The 12,743-nt window shown below is 43.5% G+C and overlaps 1 long non-coding RNA gene across 1 annotated transcript in view; it reads right to left on the bottom strand.

The window, feature by feature from the left end:
• Positions 1–860: 860 nt before the first annotated feature.
• Positions 861–12,743, bottom strand: part of LOC144692970 (uncharacterized) — a 114,906-nt gene continuing 103,023 nt past the window's right edge. Inside the window, exon 3 of the long non-coding RNA XR_013579434.1 lies at positions 861–932. This is a non-coding gene — a long non-coding RNA (uncharacterized LOC144692970). The remainder of the gene's footprint in view (positions 933–12,743) is intronic.

Below are 12,743 nucleotides of genomic sequence, written 5' to 3' on the forward strand. Positions count from 1 at the left end.
ATAAAGAAACAGTGAATTATGGTAATTAGCCAGCTGGCCCTGAGCGGCCCTGTATTTTTCTATATTTTTTTTTCACCACTATATAACATGTTACAGGATTAACAGAAATTCTTGCATGAGGGCCTTGTTAAGAATTACAGAAAACAGTCTATCAGTTATGCACACAGACATAAAAATTGCTTGTTTTTCTAGGTTTTCAGCTGTGAAACTTTGCCAGAAACAGCCATTTGATTAACAAAATTTCCTTGGCACCTTTCAGCAGAGAAAGAAGTGCTGGAAATTACCCCACTTTAGAAACTGTGTTAAAACAGTGAGCTCGATTTCATTTTAAAGCATATGAAGTGCTTCATCATCAAGAGAATGCCTGCAATGGCTCTGCTGGTGTCAGTGTTCAGGTGTGCCCATTGGTGCCCTCTGACCCTGCCAAAATATTGAGGGTCAAAGGGACGTCATCTCATTTTAATAATCCTGGCAGGTGCCCATGCCAATTTAGGTGCATCTTGAGCACCTGGCAGATGGGAAGATGGGAAAAATGGAGCTGGGTGCCACTCACACCTGAGCAGGCATAATCTTTTACAGTTTAACACAATCAGCCTCCTTTCTAATAATGCAGGAGGCAAAGACTTCATGAGAGCCCAAGGCAGAAAACAGGCCTGGAAGCACGGCTGGGCCCACATTCGCTAGTCGGTTCTGCCACATCGGGTATATTTTGGCACATTGGCACTCAAGAGGTCAGGGCCAATAGCCTCATCTCCCTCTCTGATTCCATCGGCCATATTTGGGACTCAGCAGGAATCCCATCAGAAACAGGGCCCATCTGAAATTTGCACAGTAGCTGAAAGCAAGAACTCTCCACTAATCTCCTGGCAGGCTGCTCGATCTGAAATCGCTCGGTTTCCGGAACACATACAGGGTACAGTTATCACCAGAGCCTGCAAACTCAGACAATGTCACTATGATAGCAGCTACACAACTACTTGCAGCAGAAGCTGGCCAGAGCCATGGTCCTTGGGTGTGCTAGAGTGGACCAATCAGATTGCAGAGAAACAAAGCGTAATAGAAGGGGGTGCTGCTCAAAACTCTCCGAGCACTGGAAGATCTGAAGAAAATCTGGAGCCTGCTCATTGAAGAGAAAAGATTGAACCAGGAATTGAAGAGGTGCCCAAAGCAGAGTTAGAGCATGGGCATGCTAACCAGTGTCTTCCCATTCCCTTCTTCTCCCCTTTCACCTCCTCTCCCTCCTCCATCTTCCCTCTTCTCTCTCTTTCTCTCCTTCTGCCCCTCCTTTCCCCTGCACTTCCTCCTCCTCCTCCTCTCCCCTCACCTCCCTTCCTGCTGTATGTGACCATGCCCATATGTTGCATTAAATTATTTCAAGATATTGAAAATGAAAATAATGATGAAAAGTAACTGATAATTGAGATCATTTCATGAGTGGTGAGCGCAGATACACAAGGTATTGCAATTGTATGGGACTGCGTCTACCGGTCATGTTATTATTCATATGGTTGTATTAACTACCGCTATCATATTTGGAATAACTCAGATTTGGAGGTAACAATAGCTATTCCGATGTAGATAAATGGATTTTTAACGCGTAATGTAAAATGTGTAGTAACCTATATCTTTTAACGTGTGCAGGGATCACACGTAGGATTTCTAAGAAGGTTTTTTATTAAGCATTTTCAAATGCAGTGATTTAGTTTCTGTAAAGAGCTCTGGACAGTTAGAAATTAAATAAACTGTTAACGGTGTTTATAAACTGTCAAGTTTGGTTTATGGTTGAAAAGAAATAGGAATTTGTGGGGGTTGGGCGGAAGTGGGTGCAGGCGGGCGCAGAGCTGATTGCTGCCCGATCGGCTGCGCGCCACCACTTTACGTGGGCAGGCCAATTAAGGCCCGCCCAGTGTGATGTGCACCTGGAAGCACTGAGCGGTCCCTGTGCGGGCGGGGGGAGGAGGCTGAGTCAGGACCCGCGCTCTTTCGTGAAAGAGCACAGAAATCTCCTTGAGGCACGGAGCTGCCTCAGGGGGATCAGTTTGAGTTTCAAAAATTTTAATAAAGAAAAAATTATAACCTGGGACATGTCCCCACATGTGGAAGTGTCACATGAGCTGGGACATGCCTATGAATTTTAATGAAAATCTTTATTTCACTGATAAATCATTCATGAAACCTTATCCCACCCCCCCACTCGCCGAGCCGAAGATTCTGGCCGTGATTTTTACACTAAATTCCTTGGTTTTTCGGAGTTTTTTCTCATGGTTTATGAAATGATGGGGTTGGCACCTTTTGAATTCTGGGCCAGAATTGGGTCAGAAGGTAAGTTTAAAATTTATCTTTCAGTTTTCTTGTGGGCTAGGATGTGCATGGGTGCTCCTGCAGGACTCACAAGAAAGTTTTGTGCCTCCTGTGTGCCAGGCTACCACCCGATCCTGGCCAGACCTTACCCTTTAAATCAAGGACCTAATCTCTCAGGCTCCCCCTTTACCTTTCCTGATTGTAGCCATGAGCTTCCCCCATCCACCCCACTAACTCCCAGTGACCGTCTCCCCTTTCCCGGTTGTAGCCTTTTCTTAAATTCTTTCACAGTGTGTGGCCATCTCTGGCTAGGCCAGCATTTATTGCCCATCCCTTATTGCCCTTGGGAAGATGGTGTTGAGCAGCCTTCTTGAACTGCTGCAGTCCAGGTGGTGTAGGTACACCCCCAGTGCTGTTAAGAAGGTAGTTCTAGGATTTTGACCCAGCGACAAAAAGAAATGTGACATATTTCCAAGTCAGGATGGTGTGTGGCTTGGAGGGGAAGTTGCAGGTGGTAGTGTTCTGATGCATCTGCTGCCCTCGTCCTTCTAGGTGGTAGGGGTCACGGGTTTGGAAGGTGCTGTCAAAAGATCCTTGATGAGTTGCTGCAGTGCATCTTGTAATGGCACACATTGCTGTCAGCACAAGTCAGTGGTGGAGAGAGTGAATGTTTATTGTGGTGGTTGGGATGCCAATCAAGCAGGCTGCTTTGTCCTGGACAATGTTGAGCTTCTTGCGTGTTATTGGAGGTGCACTCATCCAGGCAAGTGGAGAGTATTTCATCTCACTCCTGACTTAATTGTGCCTTGTAGATAGTGGACAGGCTTTGGGGAGCCAGGAGGTGAGTTACTCACTGCAGAACTCCCGACCTCTGACCTGCTCTTGCAGCCACAGTATTTATATGGCCAGTCTAGTTCAGTTTCTGGTCAATGGTAATGCCAGGCTGAACCTGCTGTCACTTTTTGTGTTCCAGTCCACCTGCCAGGCTGTCAAACTGGTTGGCTGTCAGATGAAAGTGTGCATTCTTGGTTGCTACCAGGGTACCCCTGCATTCCCCGCAAATATCAGGGCCAATATGTTACTCGGTCAACAAATACAACTCAAATGATGGACAGACAAATTTCAGATGACTTTGTGTATCACAGCAGACACACTTTGAAAAGTTAGGTTTGGGACCAGTTGAAAACATTAGGAGAGAAGGCAGATAAATCAGGAAGTAATGAACTGTGATTGAAACAGGTTTTATTCCTGTGGAAATTGGTTTATTTTAACCTTCTGTTTTGTGCAGCTGCTTTATAATAATTTCAAAAGCATAAAAACACAAAAGAAGGTTATAGACATTCAACTTGATAAAGCTTTTATGTTAAATGGAAATTGTGTTTAGAGCCAACTAGGATCATCTTAAAGGGTGAACGTAGCCCTCTTCTCTACTGTTAACTTCGTTAATTGCACACAGTGATGGCAACAAGATGATAGCTCATGATGTGAAATAATTAGGAATGCTGAAAGAATGGTTTTGGACTTTATTGCAATTGGTAAGGAAGAATACTTTTTAACAGAATCTGAAGGCATTATTATCTTTCAATAATGATCAAAGAAGTCTTTCAAGAAATGATCAAACATTGAAAAATGAAGTTAGTAACAGAAAACTACACATAAATATCACTCAGTACTTTCCAAAACTGAGGCCTGGATTTTCTGTGCCCGCCGACATTAGGCATGTTCGGTGGCGTGAGCGAACAATATGGCGTGATCGGTTTCATGACGGCGTGAAACCAGTTTGCGATCGTCTGCTCAGCCCGCTGATGGCAGGCTGTATTCTCCACCATCCATCGTTGGGAACCTCGTTGTAATACATCAGCATATCATTATTAGACCAGCCCACTGGTATCATCCCCCCTCCACTGGATCGTCTGCCCTCATTGGCGGGAAAACATGCTGGCGTGTTTCACAACAGCACATAAGCAATGTGCACTTGGCGGGCTGCACTTTGCTCAGGACTTCAAGGTTTGTTTGCCTACCTTGCTTCGTGCAGCACTCGCAGTCATCAGCGCCAGGTTTCACAGACAGCACCACTTCACTTTTAGGGGGCTCACGAGAAGGTCCTAACCTACCAGATCAGCCATATGTGGGCGGCTTTTCAATGGCTGCAGGGGTAGGGCTTGTTTGGCTAAGGGGGAGATGTGGCCTCAGGCAAGGGAAGAGGCTGCAGGACAAGAGCTGTACTGGGGAAGGAGGGTAACCCAGAGCGTGTCTGTGGGCACATGTTGATCTGTGCAAGTGGCCTCAAGATGGTGAGGGCTGAGGAGGCAATCTCCAGAGGAGATGAGGCCAGATGGACATGTGAGGGTATGTGTGTGAGAATGGGTGGTGATGTCCTTTGAGCTGGCAGTGAGTGAGATGCCATTGAATGTGTGGTGGGCTTGAGTGTGTGAGTTTAGAGCGATGAGATGGTTGCCATACCCAGGATGAGATCATTCATCTTCTATCTGTATTGGATGGCCAACCTATTCTGTGCAAAATTGGCACTGACCACTGCTGCCACCGCCTACCAAGCCTGATTGGTCATGCTGCTGCCCATCCCGCGGCCAAAGCAGGGGTACAGAACATCGCAGCGGGCCTCCATGGTGTCCAAAAGGTGTTCCAGTGACATGTCACTAAACCTGGGGACTGCAGTCTTTTTGCCTTTTGTGGACATCTTCCCTGCAGTAGTTGTGGGCTGGGTGCACTGAGATGTGTGCGCGCGACTGGACTTTAGTATGGCGCCCGGTGTGATGAAGCAGCGAGGCGATGGTGTGGCGGGCAAAAGAGGGCCCACCCGCCATGGAAACAGCATGTGTCCTGGAAATGCGTAATGAATGCGCACAATACAGCGTGAAAACCCGCCATTGCGGCCGGCGGGTAAAACATCGTTTTACCCACCCACTACCGCATTTAGTGCAAATCTGGGACAATTCCGCCCTGAATTTTATTTTATTGGAATTCTGGGCCAGAATTGGCTGAGAAGGTAAGTTTAATTATTTTTTTTCAGTTATTCGATGGCCAGAATGGGCATGGGTGCTTTCTTGTGAGAAAGCTTTGTGCCTCCTTTGAACCAGGCTGCCACCCAATCCTCGCCAGACCCCCCATCCTTCTAATTGTGGATCTAATCTATCAGGTTCCCCCTTTCCCACTCCTGTACTTGGCCATGAACTTTCCAGCCCACTGCCTTTTTTTTCATTCATTCATGGGATGTGGGCTTCGCTGGCTGGGCCAGCATTTATTGCCCAGCCCTAGTTGCCCTTGAAAAGGTAGTGATGAGCTGCCTTCTTGAACCTCCCTTCATCCCACAGTCATTTTGATTCACCCCGAAATAAATCACTAAAAATTGACAGGTCTGCCATGCCCACGATGTCAAGCAGAGGTTTGACAGGCAGAGAAGCAAAAAGCCATTACTTTCAATTGAATTCAGAAATCATTCAATTTTAATATCACAAAAGTTAAATGGATTTAAATCAGAAATTTTGCTGGAGCTATTTATTTTACAGAGCACTATTGATTTTAGCAGAAATAAATTGTGGCACTGTGCAGTTGTAATCTTTTTAAAACTAACACATCCAATTATTTCAACATTATTTTTGCATGACTTGGAACAAATGTTAACATTTAGCTCTTTTGGCTAGTACATTTTCTATTCACCCTATAAGTTGTGCCTGTGCACTTCATTGCTCTGTGTTGAGTTTACAAAATTGTTATAAAACCATTAGAACTTTAGCTTTGAAACGCTGTGAATATTAGGGTACAATTAAATTCACCTCCATATGGAACTTCATCATCCATTAATTTAACCCATTTATTTGAAACACATTAAACACTCTGTTAATACAGAGGAGAAAGACATTTCTTACGGGCTTGTTAAGCGTTCATATGTTAATATTCACAAATTCCAATTCAAATCTGGAATTCTTTCTTTTTTACAATAACAGTTAATAATAACGATACAATTAACCTTTCATGTCAAACGTGCAAGAAACTTTGTCACCTGCCATTGTCAATATTCCTTGAGTTTGTTATTCTTTGTTAACTGACATTATTCCTCTGTGCCATATAGAAACCATATGATGGATCATTTAACTGGTGGAAAGGCATTGGATACATTTTTATATTTAATATATATTTTATATTTTTATATATTTAGAGATGGCTTCCCATGGTAATAATTCAGTTAAATTGCTCTTGTAATGCCACAAGCCATGAGTGTAAACCTTGAGTAGTTTACCAAATGCCAGTAGAAACCTCAGAGTTCAATGGTTTCATGAGCTCACTGTCAAAACCATATAATGCTACTGGCTCTTCTTATTGACATGAGGCTGTTCACTGACCCTGAGTCAAGGCAACCTGACATTGGTGAAGGAGAAATAAAAGTAACAGTGACATAATACCTGAAGGCTTAGAACATATTTCAATTAATGTCTGGGAGACAATGGTTCTCTATGGTTATGGATGAAGGGAGTTGGGAAGCAATGGCCTAGATATTTGACCTCTTTGCACTCATTTTCCAAATGGAAGCAGGTTCAAGATGGACCAGTCTTACGGGGTGATGTCCCATGCCCCAAGGATGCCTTAAATATGTCCGACTCCATCAAGATTTGTTCCTCAAATGTTACCCATTTGTTTCTCTTGCAGACGACCGAGGTGGATCTGCAGCATTTTCTGATCCAATCATATATTTTGAGCTAGCTTTCAAAATTGCATAGTGAGAGATTAAAGGACATGATGTGTGTTTGAATGCTCAAATTTCTTCATCAAAATTGGCAATGAGATGCTGGCGAGTAGTTATAACCCTGGTACAAGAAAGCAACATTGTGGTGCTCTCATTTTCACCTGCACAAATGTAGTCAACAAAAGGCCAGTAACTCAGCAGACATAGTGTGTTCCTGTCTTCAAAAGAACTGAAGTGAGTGCAAAACACACTGTTTCCCACAGGCAGACCAAACTGATAAAGAGCACCGCATTAGCTTCATCATAAAGGAACATATATGTGTACTGAATGGTTGACGTGGACATGAAAGAGGGAAAAAAAGACAAATGAGACCATGCTGAAAACCATGGAGATATTCACTCACGATATCATAATATTGATATGTTTTAATTATTGATCTAATTGATTGATTTAAAAATGACATCTAAATATGCAGTCCAACTAAAATGTGTCATAGCAAGCATCAAGACATGATAAATCTGCCCACAAATGAGGTTGACCATAACTGACTTGGACCATTTATCCAATTTTGTTAAAGACCCCGACATCTGCTCTAAATATTCTGTAGCTGTTACTGGATAATTTGCTCTCTGTTATGTTAGCTCCAACTTTAATTTTAAGACTGATTACTGCTCTCTGCCAAGTCAACAGACTCTACAAGCTGTGAACCTAGGCAAAAAAAAATGGTAAAGCTTTACAACTGACAGTCTCCTTTTATGAATTTGTCAGTGGACCCAATCAAAAGAAGAATGTAAACAAACTTTATAAAAGGCCAACGCTTGGAATTTAGCAGTGCATCGGGTTAGATACTGTTCTCTCACTTCTGGGACTTGAGTTCAAATCCAACCCAGATTGACAGAATTCACTGTCGGCCATGTGAAATCAGTTTGGGCAGTTTTTAAACCAGTTCTCAATGGGCAAAGGCTTGCTAGGCATAACACTAGCTAGTTCAGCAATATCAATATCAACAATATCAGTCAATCTCACTCAGAGAAGCCTCAGGATGGCTAGCGTGTGGGACGGAGAAATATAACCACATTGGTGTAGCCCTGGATCCTCTTCGGAGGCTGGGCGTGAAGAAGCAGAGGGCGTTTACTCTGCATCTGGCCATGTTATGCCTAGCCAGGAACTGCTCGGTGGTAATGCTAGGACCTCAATTATACCTGGCAGCCAGTTTTCAGAAGTTTTCAGTCCAAATTCCCCACTCCGTAAAGAATCAGGCTATGAATAGCCAACTTCCCACCTGTTCAGTTTGCATGATACAGATAGGCCCCATACCAGGAATTACAGAGAATGTATAACGCAGAAACAGGCCTTTCAACCTAACCGATCTATCCCAGTGTTTGTGCTCTATGTGAACCTCCTCTCACCTGACTTTATCTACTCTGTCTACATATCCTTCTATTCCTTTTCCCCTCACGTATTTACCTAGCTTCCCCCATAAGGCACCCATGTTATTCACCTCAGCTACTCCATGAGGCAAAGCTTTACAGCTGACAGTCTCCTTTTATGAATTTGTCAGTGGACCCAATCAAAAGAAGAATGTAAACAAACCTTATAAAAGGCCAACGCTTGTAATTTAGCAGTGCATCGGGTTAGATACCGTTCTCTCACTTCTGGGACCTGAGTTTAAATCCATCCCAGATTGACAGAACTCACTGTCGGCCATGTGAAATCAGTTTGGGCAGTTTTAAATCAGTGGTTCTTTAAACCAAGTTCCACATTCCAACTATTTTCTGAATAAAGAAGGTTATCCTGAATTCCTTATTGGGTTTATTAGTAACTGTCTTAGATTTATGCCCCCTATTTTTGCATTACCGCACATCCGGAAAAATCTTCCCCATGTCTAACCCTACCAAACTCCTTCATCAATTATTTAAAGACCTCTATTAGGTTACCCATCAGCCTTCCTTTTTCTAGAGAAAGATATTTTACATCCAATGGAGAGGACAGGCCGCAGTTTAACAACTCATCCAAAAGATAGCAGCTGTGACAGTGTAGCGCCCCCTTAGCGCAGCACAGGAGTGTCAGCGTAGATTTTGTCTTTGATGTGGGACTGTGAACAGATAACCACCTGACTTAGAGACAGGGTTGTGGCCACTGAGCCACAGCTTCACACAGAGGGCGCCTTGTTATGCTCATCTTTAAGTTGTACCAGGCATCATTTCCTGATCAATAGGGTGGGCAAACTCCCTAGCCAGTGTCATTCTGAAACCAACTGCCGTGCTCAGTTGATATTTGCTCCTTTCCTGGTGCCCAGATTAAGCATGGGCACTTCGCTATATAAAACAATGACAAAATGTCTCAGAAATCATCAATTGAATTGTTAAACTTTCTGTTCTGGAATAGGTTGATCAGCTCTAAGCAGCTTTAGGTTATAAATGCATATTGTAACTAGTCTTAAGCTTTTAAAAATAAACTGGATTAGTAAATGCACATAATTATCCAATTTATGACTCATGTGAATAACTGGATGTGAAACAATCCGAGCTTTGACTCTGTGGTTCTGAACAGGCGTGTTACTTTTCGTTTACTATATCCAGCTTCACTTGGGCAGTAAAATTGCTCTGAGAAGTTAAACAGTTTGAAGGCTGGACGGTCTCTGCATCCAGCTGCTCTACAAGTCTGGTTTTGATGAAATAGGTGTAAAAACAGACCCACAGATCACCAACTCAAGCAGAAAGGAATGCCCGCCTCTTCACTGATAACACAGCACAGGAAAAGTTCAAAACTAAATTTCACTGCCTTCATTTTCAACTTTTAAGGAACAAAGTGACAGGGTGATAACATAATGCAAGAAAGACTGGATACGCATGAAGTGCAATGTCAAAAAACTAACACTGTTTAATAATCATATGACACCTTCTTGTTCAATGATGCACCTTTTTTCAACTTTCTTATCAGTTTTCTGCATGCTGTGAATTCCTTTTGTGGGTTTTCATTTGGCTTATAGTATATAAATCATCACAGAGCTCATAAGAACATATTAAGCAAGTCACAGTGCCAGGATTCTCAGTCTGCTGGTTCGGTGTTCCTTAATAAAGGGTGATGCGATTACAAGTGGAAGGAATGTAGGAGCTATCATTAGTATGTCTGGTAATGGCAAACTGTGCAATTACTGATAAGTTGTTCTTTGATCTAACTATTAAGGGAAGACTAAAGCTGTGAATTTCTCAGCTTTTTGAAGTTAGGGCAAACTTTTCACAAGAAGGAACTTACTCAAAGAAGAGTTCGCCTTCCAAGTCTCGAGTCTGATTATCAGTGTAATGTGTCTTACAATCAGAAATCAGGCTGTGCAAAGATAGAATAGCACTCCAAAGTTCTCATCTCACACACTTGAAGGCACTGAGTCATGTTGGAATACGGTTCATGGATAGTGACCGTTCCCTGATCCCAGTATTCGGGGTCAGTGGCTGCCCAAGTACTTATCATTCATGAGCAAGCTCAGAAAGACGGTCTAAATGAACTCCTCTCTACACTCCTCTATCCAGCCGGAATGGTGCATGGGAAGAGTTAAAATCAGTCGTGTCCAGCAGCATTTTATCTTAAACAAAAACAAAAATACCTGGAAAAATTCAGCAGGTCTGACAGCATCTGCGGAGAGGGAACACAATTAACGTTTCAAGTCCGAATGACTCTTCATCAGAACTAAGGAAAAATAGAAAAGAGGTGAAATATAAACTGGTTTAAGGGGGGGTGAGACAGGCAGAGCTGGATAGAGGGCCAGTGATAGGTGGAGATTGCCAAAAGATGTCATAGACAAAAGGACAAAGAGGTGTTGACGGTGGTGATATTAGCTAAGCAATGTGCCAATGGGGACATTAACGATAGAAAGCAGGACGAGCAAGGGACAGATAGCTCTAGTGGGGGTGGGGGGAAGGGATCGAAATAGGCTAAAAGATAGAGATAAAACAATGGATGGAAATACATTTAAAAATAATGGAAATAGGTGGGAAAAGAAAACTATATATAAATTATTGGAAAAGGGGGGATCGGAAAGGGGGCGAGGATGGAGGAGCGAGTTCATGATCTAAAGTTGTTGAACTCAAGATTCAGTCCGGAAGGCTGTAAAGTACCTAGTCGGAAGATGAGGTGCTGTCCCTCCAGTTTGCGTTGAACTTCACTGGAACAATGCAGCAGGCCAAGGACGGACATGTGGGCATGAGAGTAGGGTAGTGTGTTGAAATGGCAAGCGACAGGGAGGTCTGGGTCATGCTTGCGGACAGCATTTTATCTTAAATTGACTTAAGTAACTTCAAAGAGTAGCTCCCACTGTGGGAAGAAGAGGCCTAAATTAAATCTAACAGTCCTAATGAGATGACATCTTCAGTGTCATAACATGATTTTAGCAAAGACCCAGGGAAGGGGACAGCCTTAAGTGTTGTTAAGCCCACAATTGACACCTGGGGAGAAGCATCACTGTGGCCAGATGAGGCCAAGGTCTGTGATAATACTTAGCTTTGGGAGGTTTCCTTGAGGACTAGGAGGAGCAGGAGTCTTATTCTGGCCCCCAGAAGGAACCCTTGAACCTCCCCTGCCCCAGCAATCCTGACACCAGCATCGTTTTACAACCACCCACCCCGCCTCTACCACCAGAACTGTCTAACACTGGGCACCATTTCCTTGGGTGGCTGGTGGCAGCAACCTCCCTCCTAATTCCTACTCCCCCACCTCCCTACCAGCCATGGTGACTTCAGGTGGGGGACCAAGTCCAAAGATTAAAATGAGGCCCAGCTTTTAAATCTAACAGGACTTGCCTCTTTCTAAAGACCCGGGAGCACCTAACCCACCACCCCTACCCCCACTCCTGCCCAATTTGAGCCTCTCACACATCTATCCTGCCACAAATTTAAAGTTCCTGTCTGTCAGTGAGTTATTTACTATGAGGTATCACACCTGACCCCCTAATCTCATCCTCAACCAAAATTCACGCACCCACTCTCTCACTGGTGTCACACGACAGTAATTCATTGTGTGCCATGCACTGGAGATTCAGCAAGAGGAGACATTATGCATACGGAAGTAATTCCTTTCTTTTCCATTATTCTTCAGGAGCAGAAACCCAGTTCATTTCCCCAACCCCACCTCCCCTCACCAGAACTCACATCTTTCTACCTTTACCAAGATTATGCTAGTTCTGCAATGACAACTCCCTGGACTGCACGGTCCAGTTTTATAAAAGCAAAATACTTTGGATGCTGGAAAGCGGAAATAAACACGGAAAATGCTGGAAAAACTCAGCAGGTCTGGAGGAGAGTCATTCTGACTAGAAACATTAACTCTATTTCTCTCTTCACAGATGCTGCCAGACCAACTGAGTTTTTCCAGCATTTTCCGTTTTTATTTGGTTCAGTTTTATGTTGGACAGAGGTTTGAACATTAGAGCCATGGAGGAAGCTCTCGAGACTTTTCTTTCAGAAAGAAAGGACTTGCATGTATGTTTTACCTTTCACAGCATCAGGACCAAAGTGCCTTACAGCTACTGAAGTGTTTTTGAAGTACAGTCACTGTTGTAATGTCAGAAACATCGCAGCTAATTTGCACACAACCAGATCCTTCAAATAGCAATGTGAGAAATGGTCAGATATTCCATCTTAATGGTGTTGATCGAGGGGTAAATATCAGCAAGGTCATTGAGGAGAACATCCCTGCTCTTCTTCGAAATATTGTCATGGGATCTGTTATGCCCACCTGAGAGGAT

This window comes from Cetorhinus maximus, chromosome 18 (genome assembly GCF_964194155.1).
Source record: "Cetorhinus maximus chromosome 18, sCetMax3.hap1.1, whole genome shotgun sequence".
NCBI classification, from domain to species: Eukaryota; Metazoa; Chordata; class Chondrichthyes; order Lamniformes; family Cetorhinidae; genus Cetorhinus; species Cetorhinus maximus.